The following is a 5,912-nucleotide window of genomic DNA, read 5'->3' as shown; positions in this document are numbered from 1 at the left end:
TAAGCTATGTGTATAAATTCTAAAAATATACTTGATAAAAAATTCTCATTACTTTTGATGGCAGGATCCAACCTCCTTAAGTATGAATGAAACTGTCAGCCAGAGAATCCGAGTTTAGCAATTCTTATGTGATCCACCAATTTCCATTCGATTCTATTCAGTGTTTGATAGGAAGCCAGTGGACTATGTATATTATATTTCAAATTATTTGTTTTTGATAACCCAATTTCCTCTAAATTACATGTTACATGTATAAAAAAAATTACTTAATGCTTAGTTATCTTGAACGGGAATCTACGGAATAGAAACCGTCGACGGCAATGGAATCTCATAATAAGCATTCCAAATACAGCATGGACAATTTTTTTTCAGTTACAAAAAAGAAAAAAAATCAGCATTTAGAAACTTTATCACGACACATCCATCCACCTTCTTTATCAAGGAGTGCAGCAATCTCATTTTCAGACTTAAACTCTTATTTAACTTGAAGAGCGATAAAAACAAGTCTTCACAATGGTCATTATTTCTTAACTTACCATTAAGTATCCACAGATCAGTTATTTTTAAATATTAGAGACTCACAGCTGAGAAAAGAGACTAAATATTAATTCATCATGGAAAGGAACCAATCCTTTTACATTGCAATAGGCATTGCCGCATTAGAAATTAAGACGCGGTTATTGTTGTTGTTGTTGAGGAACAAGGATAAAAATCGTCACTTTAAATTCACCAAAATTCACCACACTACAGTAAGCAGACTGTCCTTATTTAGTTTTTAAAGTTGTCTAAAAATTTAAGATACTCACAAAACGACCTATATAGCCTTATGAACCTTCATTCTTCAATGGGCAGTCTATCTTTTGTAATTATTTTTGTTTTATATTTTAAGTATTACGTCATCACTCTCTTGTGATAAACTTGTGACATTCATGTTTGATTTTTTTTTATGTAATTGCTTATTTGACAAAAGTTCGGCAAGTCATATCTTTATCTAAAATCTTTTCTACATAATTTCATTAAGGAAAGCACACATATTAAAAAAAAACACATACTCAGAAGATCTTCATTTATGATATATAAGTTTTTGAATAAACACAAGTATGTTCAAATTTATGAGCACGAAATGCTAAAAATAAAATATACAGGTAGGCCCTACAGAAATTATTGAGAACTAATGCACTTACGGTGTACTTACAATGTACACATTCCAATATAATGTTACAGTGGCGGATCCAGAAATCTTGAAAGGGGGGGGGGGCATTTTGGGGTCGGGGTGGTGCTCACGGCCACACAAAAAATTGATTTATTAAATTTTATGTATGTTTGGAACACAAAAGGGGGGCACGGGCCCCTGCCTCCCCCCCCCCCCCAAATCCGCCAGTGCGTTAATATGATAAAATCACTAGATCCATCCTTACCCTCATCTAAACCTTACAGATTAGAAAATAATTTTATTGCATTGTCTCAACATTAATAAATGCTTCATTGTAAGATTTTCTCCTTCTTTTACGACGTTAAGCTACCTTAATCACTGAAAGGATATATACAATCTATTTTTTCTTTCGCTGACGTATACAGTTTATTTTTAGATTGTCTCTACCTACAACTCTGCAACTTGAATGCTGTTAGTACTTTCTTAACCATAATCTTTGAAGAATTTTGTCTCATTAAAATCGGTTAAGACGTATAGCCCTCATTGAAAGTGATTAAATGCATACATTGCATTTGCCCCTCGTTATGCTTTAAAATTACAATACAATTTCCAGTTTATGCATGTGTTTGTATACATTTAATAAAAAGTTGACGACATCAAGCTTAATTACACATTTTTTGTTTGTTACTTTTATGCATTAGAGGATGGCAATGCGATGGAAATCGGAAAATACCAGACAGAAAGTCATAAATTTGTGGATAGGATCAGCACAAATATTTTTTTTTTAAAAAATCAAAATAAGGGGTTCTCATTTTAGATTTTGTAGATCCGTTTTCTTAATTATTGAAAAAAATAGGAAAATTTACGGACAAAGTTGCTTTTACAAGTACGTACGATTCATGATAAATTCTACTCCTTTTTTTTTTTTTTTTTTTTTTTCTCAGATTTTTCTCCATTCGCTCTCCGTTCGTTGATGGTTTTATCCTTGTTCACCGTTCGCTCTCCGTTCGGTCACAGTTTATCCTTGTTCATCGTTCTCTCTTCGTTCGTGCACGATTCATCCTTTTTCACAGTTCGCTCTTCCTTCGATTCGTTCACGGTTTATCCTTGTTCACCGTACGTGCGTGCGCGCTCTCCGTTCGTTGATGGTTTTAGCCTTGTTCAGTTTGCTCTCCGTTCACTCACGGTTTGTACGCTTTTCGTTTGTTGATTCATGTTGATCGCTTGTCGTGTGTTGAGATTTGTTCCTTGTTTCGCTTTTTGTCCTTTTTTGTACTGCGTTCATCCCCCCCCCCCCCCCCACACACACACCGTTTACTTTTGAAGAACTCCACTTCAAAATTCAGTTTGTCCATCTTTTACTCACTGCTCAAACTTTCGTTGTCGATGTTTTATATCACATTAAAAGATAAATTAATGTACGAAAGCCTATTAGGATCAAACTACGGTAAAAAAAAATTAAAAGGCGTTATAACGCCTTTTCAAAAGGCGTTATAACGCGAAGAAAGGCGTAATAACGCCTTTTGAAAAGGTGTTATAACGCGAAAAAAGGCGTTATTACGCCTTTCCAAAAGGCGTTATAACGCGAAAAAAGGCGTTATTACGCCTTTCTAAAAGGCGTTATTACGCCTTTCCAAAAGGCGTTATTACGCCTTTCCAAAAGGCGTTATTACGCCTTTCTAAAAGGCGTTATTACGCCTTTCCAAAAGGCGTTATAACGCCTTTCCAAAAGGCGTTATTACGCCTTTCTAATAGGCGTTATTACGCCTTTCCAAAAGGTTTTATTACGCCTTTCCAAAAGGCGTTATTACGCCTCTTTTTTTTCAATACATGACTTACTTAGCCCACCCTGGGGGCTGATTATAATTAGATTTCTAGGAAAAAAGATTTTTAAATGTGTATAATATTTTTAGTGTTAAACCAACTTAGTCCTTCTCTGATGCCAGACGCTTCTACCAAGGTGTATGGATTTCAGAAATTTTGTTGAAGGCTAATTGCTCATTATACCTATGCAAATACTTTGCCTGTTTTTCACCAAGAGGAGAGAAAAATATTTCAAATTTGACATGAATTTTTAATACGTGGCTAGCAAAGCCCACAGCTGATTCTGCCTATTTCCTGGATTTTCAAAAGTAGAGTGTTGTCTTCTCTTTATATGCATGCAAAATGCAAACAACTGTCTGCGAGATGTGCAGGAATATAGAAAATGCTATAATTTATAATATAATTTATAATATTAAAACTATAATCTAAATATTGCATCAATAAAGATGGCTTTGGTTCAATCTTTCATATTTACTATTTTAAAATAACGCCTTTCCATTTTTGGATACAACTCCTTTTCAAACAGACCGGTAGTACGAATGTGAGTGGGGGGGGGGGGGGTTCCCCACCCCACTTTTTGGGAGAATAGTCTTGCTATAGTTTAAATATAAAAAATCATTAATTGATTGCTTGGTCCCTTAACATTTTGTTGCAGTATGGTTAAACTCGGGCAAATCATTGCATTTAAAAAAAGTTTTACCGAAAAATTAGAAAAAGTTTCCCCTCAAGTTTAGGCAGTTTATTTTTTTTCGGGGGGGGGGGGTCTTGTTTTTTATTTGCTTGTCAATTTTATGGGACCCCTCCCCCCCCCCCCACTTTAAAAGCACGGGCCTGTCAAAGACATAATAATGGGCCTTCAAAAGGCATAATAACGCCTTTTTGAAAGGCGTATTAATGCCTTTTAAAAAGGCGTAATAACGCCTTTTGAAAAGGCGTAATAACGCCTTTCGAAAAGGCGTAATAACGCCTTTGAGAAAGGCGTAATAACGCCTTTTGGAAAGGCGTAATAACGCCTTTTGGAAAGGCGTTATAACGCCTTTTGGAAAGGCGTAATAACGCCTTTTGGAAAGGCGTAATAACGCCTTTTTAAAAGGCGTTATAACGCCATTTAGAAAGGCGTAATAACGCCTTTTAGAAAGGCGTAATAACGCCTTTTGAAAAGGCGTAATAACGCCTTTTTTCGCGTTATTACGCCTTTATTTGCGTTATTACGCCTTTTTCCGCGTTATAACGCCTTTTCAAAAGGCGTTATTACGCGTTTTTTCGCGTTATAACGCCTTTTCAAAAGGCGTTATAACGCCTTTTAATTTTTTTTTTACCGTAGTTTGATCCTAATAGGCTTTCGTATTAATGATTACATGCATACACTGTAAAAAATCAACAAAAAATAATTTAAAAAATTCCCCAAACAATAAATTCTCCCGATTTTTTTTTGTTACATATATTTGAATATTAATATTATTATAATATTAATTTATATGTTAAAATAATTTTTTTAAAAAGTACTAGTAAATATAAATAGGATACGAAACAAAATTATGTATTTATTTCATTTTTTAAGAATTAAAAGAATGAAAAGGTATTCCACTGATTATGACTCCATCATCCAGGCACTCACCGTGCAATTGCCATTTCGTTGACCGTTTTAGTTTAATAGGCACATTCTCGTTTTGTTCTAACTTTTTTCGAAATTTTCCCCGCTCCCTTTGTCCTCTGCATTTAATCTCAGTTTATTGTTCGCTGTAAAAGGTCGGTTAAGTTCAAAAACTTTTGTTCCGCGCGCGTTTGCTCACATTTTTAACACCTACATGCAGCACTGATGATATGCACGTAAAGTTGCGGGAACACGATATATCATTTTCCAAAGACAATGAGATGTTGAATTTGAAGACCACATCTCTGAAATCCCGGGATTTAAAACTGTAGTACATATATTGTTGTTCATAATTTATGTATTGGATGAAAATGTTGGAACCGTTTATTCGAACTTGAGCATGTTTATTACCTCCCATGAATAAAAAAAAATGACTGAAGGACATATTAAATATTAGGTCATGCTTTAAAAGTCCTTTAGCAATGGTTAAAATACATAATTTGGAAAGGGAAAGACATTCGGTTTTTTCTTAAAACGTTGCTTAAATTTGCTTAAAACTCAAATGTGTAAACTTAAGAAAATCTTTGTAGTTGAAGTTTAATGAATCATTAAAAAAAAGCAAAGTCTAAAATGACGGAGTGGAGATGGCGTATTACTTATATCCCCAAAATCAATTGATCATAAAATTGATTGTAAACCGAGGAAAAAAGACCAGAGCATTGTACTTTGTGACCAGTAGATTGGACAATTAAGATTCAATCTGTTTTGGGTTCCCTATTTATTTCTGTAATGCGTCCAATAATAAAACATAGATGTCAACGTCCCGAGATTCTTAGCATAACGTTAACGGGATTTTGTCATCTTGCTCTCTGGAATGACAGATGGACCAAAGAGATCTGGAATGACAGATGGACCAAATAGAAACATTTGTCAGCTTCATCTCCTTCAAGGAACTAAATATTCTCTTGTAATTTTTAGATGACATCATTGATCAAGTGAAAGAGAGAGAGAGCCAGTGCGTCGGAGATTTCTGTGTTGAGAATATTAACTAGTCGGTGTATAGAAGTGGACTTCATATGTTAAAAAAACAATCTCAAGGCACCTCAACAGTTTTTCCGATTAGTGTGTGAAATTCTATCTTGTGACATAAGAGAGAAATATGTAATTTCTATGGTGTAAGGGATTAAGAGTTGAGACACAACACTCACCGTATAAAAAACACAGACCTACAATGTATGGACAGATTTATTCGACGTAGGAAGAATCTCATGGAACATTTCCTGAAACAGTCTGATAAAGGAATGCATGGATTTTACGTTATCGACATACAATAATTATTGT

This window comes from Saccostrea echinata, unplaced genomic scaffold, assembly GCF_033153115.1.
Source record: "Saccostrea echinata isolate AGI-Se365-2 ecotype Australia unplaced genomic scaffold, CSIRO_AGI_Sech_v1 ptg000046l, whole genome shotgun sequence".
Classification (NCBI taxonomy): Eukaryota; Metazoa; Mollusca; class Bivalvia; order Ostreida; family Ostreidae; genus Saccostrea; species Saccostrea echinata.
The sequence above is the reverse complement of the archived record's forward strand: the minus strand, read 5'-3'. Positions refer to the sequence as shown.